General features: G+C 47.2%; 1 protein-coding gene and 1 pseudogene across 1 annotated transcript in view; both read left to right on the top strand.

The window, feature by feature from the left end:
* LOC108520523 (SH3 domain-containing RING finger protein 3-like) overlaps window positions 1–12,146 on the top strand; it is a 222,759-nt gene that overhangs the window by 122,396 nt on the left and 88,217 nt on the right. The gene's annotated exons all lie outside the window — the stretch shown is intronic.
* LOC108520526 (small nuclear ribonucleoprotein G pseudogene) lies at window positions 1,793–2,023 on the top strand (annotated as a pseudogene).

The following is a 12,146-nucleotide window of genomic DNA, read 5'->3' as shown; positions in this document are numbered from 1 at the left end:
CCCTCCCTTCCTTCCTTCCCTCCCTCCCTCCCTCCCTCTTTCCCTCTCTCTTTCTCTCTTTCTTTCTTCCTTTCTTCTTTTGACAGAATTTTGCTCTGTCGCCCAGGCTAGAGTGCAGTGGCCCGATCTCGGCTCACTGCAAGCTCCGCCTCCCAGGTTCACGCCATTCTCCTGCCTCAGCCTCCCCAGTAGCTGGGACTACAGGCGCCTGCCACCATGCCCGGCTAATTTTTTTTATTTTTATTTTTTTTTAAGTAGAGATGGGGTTTCACCGTGTTAGCCAGGATGGTCTCGATCTCCTGACCTTGTCATCCACCCGCTCCGGCCTCCCAAAGTGCTGGCAATTACAGGTGTGAGCCACCGTGCCCGGCCTGTACCAGATCTCTTTCTACAAAATTTTAAGTCAGTGAAATATAAATGAAAACTTGTTATTTTTACCGTGACTGACATCAGTGTTTTCGAGGGTTAAACAGTAAGTGTTTCTTTTTTTTCTTTTTTATCTAATTAGAATTCTTGTATTTTTTCTGTCCTTAAGGTTTTTCTCCACTCCTAGGGATGTTCCCTAAGGTTTTGATATAATTCAGGAATTTGTATTTAGGGAAAAGCACCTGAACCAAGTTATGAGAATTTTTAGAACATTGGAAGCCCTGGGGAAGACATCTCACCTATTGCCGGTCGGACAGAGCCAGCGTGGGGGCTTCTAAACACGCACGAACTAACAGTCTCCATCGGTTCTGAATTCACCTCTGAGCTTGTATTATAAGTAAGCTTGTATTATATACGACTTCGTTTCTTCATGAAACGATCATCATAATAAATTTTGATATACTCGGAAAACTTAGCAGGCTTAAATATTTATTAATATTATTAAAATAAATGGAGCAATAATGGACTGGATTTTAAAGGATCTAGAATTTGACCGTTTTCTTTTCAAAACATGATAAATACAGAAAACCTTTAACAAAATAATAACAGTGGTAATAATAATAATAGTATGTTTCCTGGGCTAAATTTAGAAAACTTTTGAGTATGAGGCAAATACGGAAAACACATTTATATCAAAGGAGGCCCTAGAAGCAAACTACTAAAACTTGCCAAATTCAACTTCTGTGTTTGTTGTAATTTAGGAATTAGCTATTTTAGAAAAAAAAAAAGTGCTTCAATAGGGAATTCGGATTTTCAGAATTTTGAAGCCCTGGGAAATAATTACATCCGGTGCTATTCAGGTAGAACAAAAAATCAAATCACTTACCTGGAGTAAATCCAAAAAAGTGAAACCATTTTAAAAATTACCTTTTAAAATTTCTAAATTAACATTATTTAGGCATATACATTGTGTTCTGCATAGCTTTTTTTTTTTCAAATTATTATTATTTTTGTTTTTTTTTTTTTGAGATTGAGTCTCACTCTGTTGCCCAGACTGGAGTGCAGTGGCGCGATCTTGACTCATGGCAACCTCCGCCTCCCAGGTTCACGTGATTCCCCTGCCTCAGCCTCCCAAGTAACTGGGATTACGGGCATCTGCCACCATGCCTGGCTAATTTTTTTATTTTTAGTAGAGACGGGGTTTCACCATGTTGGCCAGGCTGGTCTCGAACTCCTTACCTTGGGTTATCCACCGCCTCCGCCTCCCAAAGTGCTGGGATTAATTACAGGCGTGAGCCACCATGCCCGGCCCAAATTATCTTTAGTAAAGAAATAGAGAGACACAGGACACCGGACCTACTGCGGGAGCATGAGGGAGGCCGTGCATTATGTTTCAAGGCATCTGTGAACCCATGGAGTAGACACCATGAGCAAAGCTCACCCTCCCGAGTTGAAAAAATTTATGGACAAGAAGTTGTCATTGAAATTAAATGGTGGCAGACATGTCCAAGGAATATTGCCGGCATTTGATCCCTTTATGAATCTTGTGGTAGATGAATGCATGGAGATGGCGGCTGGTGGGCAACAGAACAATAGTGGAATGGTGGTAATAGGAGGAAATAGTATCATCACGTTAGAAGCCTTGGAACGAGTATAAATAATGGCTGTTCTGCAGAGAAACCCATGTCGTCTCTTCATAGGGTCTGTTTTACTATGATGTAAAAATTAGGTCGTGTACATTTTCATATTATACTTTTGTTAAATAAACTTTTGTAATAGTCAAAAAAAATCAGATATACTAAAAAATACCAAATATTTAATATTTTAATACCAGTTTTCTAATCCCTTTAAAATACATAGTGAGTTTTAAGAGAATGGGTTCCAGGGTTCTCAACCTCATGTTCTTAAATTAGCAAAACTACCCCCCAAATAAAACAAGATAAAACTTTGACCGAACACAATGGCTCTTGCCTATAATCCCACCACTTTGGGAGGCCAAGGCAGGAGGATCACTCGAGCCAAGGAGTTAGAGATCAGCCTGGGCAGCATAGTGAGATGCCATCTCTACAAAAAATACAAAAATTAGCTGGGTCAGGTGTCACAGGCCTCAGCTACTCAGGAGGCTGAAGTTGGAGGATGGATTGCTTAAGCCTGGGAGGCAGAGGTTGCAGTGAACCGAGATTGCACCACTGCACTTCAGCCCGGGTGACAGAGTGAGACAGACCCTGTCTCAGAGGAGGAAAAAAAAGGAAAAAAAAAAAAACTTTCAACATTATAATTTAAAAAGATGTCTTAGGCTTAATTTAGAAAGTTTACATTGTTCAACAGAAGCAGAGTTTATTTTCAGAGGAATATTTGGGTGCAAACTGTCAAAATTTTCTGAACTTAATGTTTACTTCTGAAACTGCTTCCTCAGATTCATTTTATAAGATTTGTCTTTTTACAGGCCTTCAGTTTTAGTTTTGTCATGGGTTGTCAGCTGTCCTGGTGTTCCTGGAACTGAGGAGTTTCTTGGGATGTGGGACTCTCAGTGCTAAAACTAGGGATATTTCAGGCAAACTAGAATGAAAGAATGAGTTAAGATGGGTTATGTCCCGATAAACCCATCAGTCGTTGGAAGTATCATAAGTTGAAAATGCATGTAATACACCAAAGCTACAGAACCTCATAGCTCAGCCTAGCCTACTTGACATGTACTCAGAACAATATACATTAGGCTGGCTAATGTAATCAGCCTACAGTTGGGCTGAATCATCTAACACAAAGCCTGTTGTATAATGAAGTGTTGAATATCTGTGTCATTTACCAAATACTGTCTTGAAAGTGAAAAACAGTGGTTATGTAGCTATGTGAAGTATGGTTTGTGTATTATATTGTACCATAATAAAGTGGAAAAGTCCTAAGTCAGCCCATCGTAAGTAGGGGACTGAAACAGGGGACTGACTGTAGTCAATCACTCTATTCTTCTTGAACCTCAAAAAGCAAAATCCATCAGTTTGAATTTAGACCCACATGTCTAGCCTTTAATTTCTTTTCTTTCTTTCTTTCTTTTTTTTTTTTTTGGAACTGATGTCTTGCTCTGTTGCCCAGGCTGGAGTGCAGTGGTGCAATCTCCGCTCACTGCAACCTCCACCTCCCGGGTTCAAGTGATTCTCCTGCCTCAGGCTTCCGAGTAGCTGGGATTATAGCCTTGCGCCACCACGTCTGGCTAGTTTTTGTATTTTGGTAGAGGTGGGGTTTCACAAGGCTGGTCTCGAACTCCTGACCTGAAGTGATCCGCCTGCCTCAGCCTTCCAAAGTGCTGGGATTGCAGGCATGAGCCACCGTGCCCGGCCTACCCTTTAAATTTGATTAAGGTGCTTTGATTAGTTCATTTCCTTGGGAGGCAGAAGTGTTTACAAAGAAAGGGGCCTCAGGATAGGCTGTGTCCATGTGGTTTCAGGACGTGGGCACCACTATCTGGGTGGGCTGGCAAGGGAATTTTTTGCTGCCCAGCTCTCACGTTTCCCAGGCTTGCTATTTGTTTTCTAATCCAAGCAGCAGAAACACCACTTGTGTCCATGATTTTCATGCTGGATCTAAGATGTTGAGGCAGCAAATTCTTATTCTGACTAATTTAACAGTCTTTCGGTTTAGCCTGTGCTTGGGGCTGTGCTTAGAATTTTGATAAAAATGGTTGTATCTGGGTCATTTGGAAAGGAATTAGGCTGTCTGGAAAATAGAACATATAATAGAACAGGTGGTTATTAAACCACCAGGCCAAGTGGAGACCATGACTTCTCTTTGATTTAGATGCAAAGATTACTATCGAGGTTGACACACAAAGATTCGTAATTTGTAATTTAAGAAAATAATTGTTCAGGGAGCAGAAACCAGAAAGTAATATATGAGTGTGTTGTCTTGAACTGCATTTTCTTCTTTCTAAAAGCCTGGAACTCTTTAATTCCCCTCCCACAGCTCTTAAGTCTGTCAAATGTAGTGGGAATGGTGCCTGGGCCCTGAGATGCATAGGTTATACACCATACAACTCAGGGGCCAGGCACCATTCACGTCATATTTATCCTAGATTTGTCTTGAAGGGGTGCTTTTTCTGACCCACATGAGAATTTCCCTGCGCTAGTGGCAGCCAGCGTGACTGCCTCGCCAACCCCTGTAGCAAGCACACTTAAAGGAAAACATGAAGGAAATCACATTTTTCTTCTCCTAACATTTTATAGACTTCTTCACTCCAGACCTTTGGATGTCTGACCTGAGGACAATCGATATGTTTTCTAGAGTTTTAACATGCAGCAGCATAGTGGCTTAGAGTGCAGGCTGAGGAGTCAGTACCATAATTTTCTACCTGTATAATCCTGGGCAAGTTGGCTGCTCTGTGCCTCAGTTTCCCCATCTGTAAAGTGGGGGCAGCACGTTCCTCATTAGGCTGTTGGGGAAGTTAAATGGATTAATACTGTAAAGTACTTAGAATGGGGCCTGACGCATTGTATGTAAATGTTACCAGCCTCATTCAACTTTGCTTCTGACACTGAGCTGATGTTCCCTCGGGTCTGGCAACACGGCATCGTAGATGCTGATTAAAACTTGAGACACATGAAGAAACCATGACTATTCCCATGACCCTGTGAGAAGAAGACTGGGCAGATAATTTCATTGTCTTCTGCTGGGTTTCACTTCCTGCTGTCTCAACTGCACCCCTTAATAAGGTTGGTGTATGGTTGTCTCTTTCTGTGCCAGCCACTACAATGAGAGGAGCCCCTCATTGCCAGGACTTTAGTGGCTCAGGGTGGTGCCCCATGAGCACTCCACTTAAGCCAACAGATGGGTACTTCGAGGCTGGAGGCACTGCCTGTCCGGAGCAGTATCTGCTCTCTGTGGATGTCCGAATTCTTGTGGGTGGGCTCAGTGAGGCAGTGCTCTCCATGTGCCCCACTCTGGTCTCAAAAGCTAGAGAAATGCTCTGGAAGGATATTGAACACCTGTGTAGGGCTCTGTGGTTCAGGTTAGGTTACTCCATTAGGTCATTTCTCTCTGGAAAGAGCAAAGATGGCTCCAACACTGTACAAGCTTGCAGTCCTCCTAAGGCTAAAAGACACAAGGTGGTACCCATGTCGTGGTGGCAGTCTAAAGATTAGTGTTTGTGTGTGTCTGTGTATATACATGTGCACGTGTGCAACTCTTCCTTTGTGTGTGTGGCATTTCTCTTTCCTAATCAAATCTAGGCAATCCGTTGGGGTTTCAGAATAGTGTATCTAGGTTGGGAGTATCTCACAGTGAGTGGGTCACACTGGGCTTCCAGCAGACCCCATACCACCCACTGGTGAAACTTGAGCAAAGCTCTAAGAATACAGAGCATAGGAGCAGTGCTTTATTCGGTTAACTTTACCACCCCCAGTGAATGTCTGGGTTGTTCTCATTTTAATGATCAGTATGAAGGTTTGTGGGGTTGTGGACACATTCAGGGTTGGACGGGGGTTCATATTAGTGAGCCGACTGGGTATCTTTATATTCACAGAAGAGCAAATAACTCCATCAAAATCATCTTGACAGTTCTCACCAAGGTGGCTATCACCTCTATAATTATGAAAATGTGGTATGAGGTAGGCTTGTGAATTTGGATACCTTTTAAGAACTGTTGGAACAACCTCAGTTAAGTAAAGAAACTACTTACCAGACAGCATGTGGAGGACATTGGGGTGATAACTCATGGTCATTTCCAATAAGTTACTGCTGGGGCCAGAATCTCTGCTGAATCTCAGCTTCCTGATTTAATGAAGACAAGGAAATGAAACCATCCTGCCGACTGTGCTTTTAATAGGCAGAGTTTTCAGAAAGAGAAGACAGTTAAATTGGTTTTCCTTTTTGCCCCTTTCATTTTTGCTGCTTCCGTCCTGCCGATTGAGGCCTTTGAAAGGAAGGGGAAGAGGAAATGTTTTCTTGCTTAGTGAATAGGATGCACCTTTTCCCCGAGGAAGATTCCCTGTGTGTACTTGTATGGAAATGTACGTACTCTCTTACTGTCCTCTTTTTCCTCCTCACAAATGTAAACCTGTATGTGCTTCGTATTAATACCTGGCCTTTCCATGAGACTGCGAAGTCTGGAGGGAGAGGCCAGGCCCGTGCTCCTGGCCACTGTGACCAAGTACCTGGTGGAGGCCCCTCACTGAGCCCTGTCCCCTGAGTGGAGGTGAAAGGTAGACAAGGAAGATCCCACAGTTGGAGAGCCTGCCATGGACAGCTCGCCCATTGTTTCACCTGGTTCTGGTTCAGCGTATTCCTGGGAGTAGGGGAAGCTGATGCTGTGACGTAGTCCTGGGGCGAGCTTGGAAGGTGCTCTGGGCTTGTCAGTTGACAGTGTGTCATTAGGGATATGGGCAGCTGCGACGTCCTGCCTGCAAGGAAGGAGATGTTTCAGACTTAACCGTCGACTGAAACAGAGAGACAAGTGCTCTCTCCTGGAAACAGGGCAGATTCGGGATCAGTCACAAACACTTACCAAGGCCCAGGTTCAGTCCACTCCTGGAGCTTTGAGGGGCTAGTGTGTAAAGGGCGCAGGAGCTCCTTTGCTAGGTGCACTGGCCTGAGAGCTTCGAGGGGATTTGCCAATGGGATTGGGCCACAATCTTTATTACTTTTTCCCTAGTCCTCATGGTCTAAGTTTTGTTTTCTCAATCTTTCTTTTCTCATCTTTGTGTGGAGTTAACTTTTCATCAGGGAAAGGGGATACATCAAGCTATTAATGAATTAATCACTGGAGAAAACAGTGAAGTGGGATTTTTATTTCAGGGTGTCTGAAGTAGCAGTGCCCTTCAGACAGGTGGGGGTGTCCCTTGTCTTCCATTGTCCCAGAGACTGACATCAGCCTCTACCTAATCAAACAGCATTTTTATGTGTTTTTCATGAATGGTGGTGGATGGAGATGTGTGGGAGACTAGCAGCTCTTCTGCTGGAGGGAGTTACTCCACCTCTGCTCTCAGACAGCCTATGACCAGGCACGGGTCGCATTGCTGCCCAGAACTTGCACTCTGTGGCATTTGAATGTCATGTAGGGGCGCTGTGTATTTCAGTGGCTGTGTCTAGGCAGCCCAGAAGCCACCGAATCCCTCTTGTCCACTCTGCAGCCAACATTCGCTCAGCATCCTGGAAAAGTGGCCATTCGGGCAGGAGCTTCTCTTGCTCATGTGGACATGAAGGTAAGTCCTTCTTGGACAGGCAGCATCAAATCATGCTGTTCGTGCTGTGGCCAGGAGGTATTGAGTCAGCTGTTCCTGCTTTTAAATGATGTTTAAAAGGAAGAGGGAGGGAGGAATGATGGAAAGAAAGGAAGTGAGGAGGGAATGAAAGAAGGAGAGGGAGGGAGAAGGGAGGGAGGGAAATGGAAGAAGCGAGAGGAAGGGAAGGAGGGAGATGGAGGGAGAGAAAGGGAAGGAAGGAGAGGAAGGGAAGGAGGAAGAGGAAGGGAAAGAGGGAGAGAAAGGGAAGGAGGGAGAGAAGGGAAGGAGGGAGAAGAAGGGAAGGAGGGAGAGGAAGGGAAAGAGGGAGAGGAAGGGAAGGAGGGAGGAAGAGAGGGAGAGAAAGGGAAGAAGGAGAGGAAGGGAAGGAGGGAGAGGAAGGGAAGGAGGGAGAGGAAGGGGAGGGAGAGAGGAAGAAGCCCCATGGCTTTCCTGTAAATGGCAGCTGCCCTGATGTCTGTGAAGGGCACACCAAGAGTGTGGCTGGAAGGTTGTCAGCCAGGAAACTGTGGCCCAAGTTCGTGGTGAGTGAGGAGTTACTTTCTCTCCTTGACCACTGGAGCAGGACGGACTCTGCCTGCCACCCGTCCCAGGAAGAAGACTTTCTTTCTCAATGCCTTGGTTTGCGCTTCAGGGAAGCCACTGACACGCTCATTGCCTGTTTTCCTGAATTACACAGCTAGAGCTCCCTGTCTCAGTGTCCGAGAAAACCAAGGGTCCCCAAATGCAGAAACCAGGGCTAAGGATGTGTGTTTTACGCACAGGAGACAGCCAGCCTGTTTGAGTGGAGGCTTTTTTGGAAATCCCACTTTCCCAGTGAGTCACAGTAGACACAGACAGCACACTGCTTCCCTGTCACCAGGGCCAGGGCTGTCCTGGGCTCAGAGTGAATTAGACCAGCTTGGCTTTTGTGTTCACCATTATAGTGTTTCTTTCCCTGCTTGGTTGGCACCAAGTGTGCACACACATATCCACATGCCTTTGCACACATGTACATTTTCTTATTTGCTGACCCTGGCAGCCCTGCCATCCCTGGGCTGCCAGGCAGATTTTCTGATGTGGAGCTTATCCGGCCCAGACATTGGAAACACCAAGCAACTGGTGGCCGGTAAGACTTTTACCCTATCAACCGAGGCTTATGAAAGAATAGACTTACCTTAATAATGCCTAGTGGCAAGGTTTCCAGGAGTGGGGGACAGCCTGGGGCTGTTTGTAGGGGCTGAAGGCAATGTTTACTGAGGGGATCCTGATGCAGTGGCCAGTGTGACAGCCACTCAGGGGGTCTTGTCCCCATTTTAAAGAGCAATAAACTGCAGAGCTGAGAGGACCACAAACCCTTGTGCAGCCGGGGTTTCTGCAGGGGTCTCTATAGCTCAGAGCCTCTAGGCTTTATCACCTCCTGTGTATTGGAGCCTTCCTTGGGCCCTCAGCACAGCCCACACCTACCAGGGCCAATCCAACCATGTAGGCTGGCCAGGGCGGTGAGCCTCTGAACAATGTGTGGGTGGTGCCACCAGTCCTTGAACTCACCAGGAATCCAATCGGTCATTCCGCAATTCCCCAGGCTAGGCCACAGCTGGCTGTGCTCCTAACATCCCTGCACTGACCAGCAGGTCACCAGTACCTCTGGGAGCCTGACTGCGGCAGCCGTGTCTGAGTGATGACTGCCAGAGAGTTCTGATTTGTAATTCAGACATACAAGATGTGCTGCTTTGAGGACAGTGGGCTGCACTGCTGTTGTCCTTCCTAATAGGGATATGATCTTGCGAGGTCAGAGCAGGACCCATCCAGGGGCAGTGACCTGTGCTGAGCTCCTTGGCTGTGCTGGATTTGAGCAGAACACTCTGTGGTCAGGGGTTTTGCCTTTCAGCTCGAGCTGCAGAGAGACCTTCTCTGTCCTGCTGCTTCCCCAGATTCTGCCCACAGGGCATCCCCATGCCCTCTCTACCTGGGTGAGCTGTGTGGGGTCAGCTCACCGTGTAGGCTGCCTCGGGAAGGAGGGAGAGCCTTGTGCTGGCAGGGCACTCGTTTCCATTTGGCTTCATCAGAGATTTTCTGACACATACCTACTGCCAGATCCTGTGTAATAGCCGCAACACGCCACGCGGCTTGCGGCTGAAGTTACTTACAAAAGCCAGGTTGGGGAATCCATAAAGTGTAGGCTTCTCTGGCCTTCATGGGTCTGATGAAGGGGTTTCCTGGCCGTGAGGAGCACCCAGACCTGCAGCTGCTGCTGGCTCCTGAGCAGCTGGCTCTTGAGTGTACAGGGGCCTGGCTCTGACAGCTGAGCCTACCTGAGGCACCCTGAGACTACCATCCAGTGCTGGGGCATCCTACATAGCTGCGTGCAAGGGGAGGCTGGGACTCCAGGCTGCTCTGTTGTGATTTCTCCTGGGTTGTGTGACAGTGGGACATGGGCTGTCGTGGGCCTGTTGGTGGACTATAGTCCTTGATTTTCCTTCTGTGCAAAGTCAGGGCTCTCCAGGGCCCTTCATGCCTTAACATCCCAAGGAGCTTGTTTTGTTATTTTCTTCCACAGTGTCCTGCAGTTACCATGTTTGGGCGGCATGTTATTTATGGAGACGTTGGTGACAGGGAGACCGTGATGTAACTTGAATTGTGATAATGTCTATACTTGCTCTCACGTCCTATGGAGGAAGAATTTGTTTTTCTTGATTTGGTTCCTTTCACTACTTTTGCTTCATGGAGGCTTCACGTAGATGCGTGTGGAGGGAGCTTTATTCAGACAAGTTTCCTTGACGTCTCTGGGAGGTCTCTGTTTGCCCGGCTTCAGGAGCATCTGGTGTTTGGACAGCCTCTGGGCCAGGCACTGTGGGGATGGCTCTGGAAACTGTCAGTCATGCGTGTGCTACACCGTGCACAACAGGGGCTCTGCAGACGACGTCCATGTCCTCAGATGCTCAGGGGCTTTCTCTGCTTAGGTTCTCTTTTCTTCCCTGGCCAGAGAGATCTTTTCCAAGTGGTAATTGTAATTTTTTTGGTGGAGGATTATTTGTGATATTTATCTCAACCCTGGGAATACCTTTTTGAGAGCAGAGAGGCTCTCTGGAATCTTTTCATTTTCTAAATTCTCAGTGCATTTAGGGAATAAATGCATTCCCGAGACTTTCCTGGCGGCTGTTGATAAGCCTGCAGTGCGCTACTGACGGTTGGCAGCCCTGTGATTTACTTTCCTCTCCCTAGTGGAAAACCATGCAAACTGACGCCTGAACCCAAGGTGCCATGCACAGTCACTGCTGACCTCAAGTGCTAGGCAAGGCCCAGGTGAGGTGAGTGAGGGGTACCTGTGACCCAGGGTCAGGGAGCTGCATGTGCCCTTCCCAGAACCACCAAAGCAGGAGAATAGGTGCAGTTGGCTTGAGTGGGTTCTGGGCCAGAGAAAGGTGGAGAAAGCATCTAGAAAGCATCTGCCTCCCAGTGGCTGTATCTGGGTTTTAATTCCAGTTCCATACTTACCCTCTGTGGAACTTGGCACTTTGATTTGTAGAGTGGGCACAGGGACACCTTGGTCATAGGCAAGAGGGCTCCCGATCTTGTATGTGGAGTGCCTGATGCAGGATCTGACTGGGCAGGTAGCCCATGGCTGAGAACTGACAGGCTGTCCAGGGCCAACTGATGCCCATGGGAGAAGCGGCCTGCAGAGGGTGAAGAGAAGACTTGCAATCTTATGGCCTGATACTGTGCAATCCAGAGACAGAAGGCACTGAAGCTTCTGGTGACCCTAGTGTGTGTTTGAACCAAGTTCCTGAGTGCATGGTTCCAGAGGAGGGACTTCTTCCTCCCCTATAGAGAGTAATGGAAGGTAAATGGACGAAGCCAGGCAGGCAGGTGACTTTGGAACCCCATCCTGCCTCTGCTGTGAGAGGAAGGCCGCTTGTGTTTACAAGCCAGTGAGGCTGGTCTGTTTGAGGTGTTCTCAGCCCCGTGTGCCCCTTCTCTGGATGGAGAGCCTTTCCCTCCCTTTAGAGGAGGCTGTGTCTGCAGGAAGGAGGTCAGTAGCATGAAGACTTGACCTGAAGTGGCTTACATGGGTCCCTTTCTGCCAAGACACCCAGTGGGGGCCCAACAGCCGGGGCCGTGAGCTAGCCTTCTGTTGTGTGGACACATCAACATTTCTGGCTCTGTCACACATATATGGTCAGGGCGCTTTGTAGTTGCATAGGTGTAAAGCGAGGGCCCTGGTTGATGGCTCTTCCTGTCATGCAGAACAAAGCAATGATGTGGAGGTGATTGTCCCCTCCCCAGGGCTCCAGGAAGCCTTGACCCTCACACTGTGCTGAACAGCACACAGCAGGAACTCTAGTTAATCATGAAGATTGCATTTTGTTTGTTTTCATTGTAATTACAGCAGAGCAGTAAAATGTGCAGTCTGTGGAGCTGGACAGGCAGAGGTCAAGGATATTCGCTTCTTGGCTTTGGAGGTGTCAGACGTGTGTGAAATATGCTCAGCTGATCCATGCACACATACGTGCATGTCTCCCACCTGTGTGTGCAGCAGCCAGGCACCTCCCATCTCCCAGGGACAAACAC

Source organism: Rhinopithecus bieti, unplaced genomic scaffold (assembly GCF_001698545.2).
Source record: "Rhinopithecus bieti isolate Rb0 unplaced genomic scaffold, ASM169854v2 scaffold_53274, whole genome shotgun sequence".
Classification (NCBI taxonomy): Eukaryota; Metazoa; Chordata; class Mammalia; order Primates; family Cercopithecidae; genus Rhinopithecus; species Rhinopithecus bieti.
Note: the sequence above shows the minus strand (reverse complement) of the source record. Positions and strands in the feature narration are given on the sequence as shown.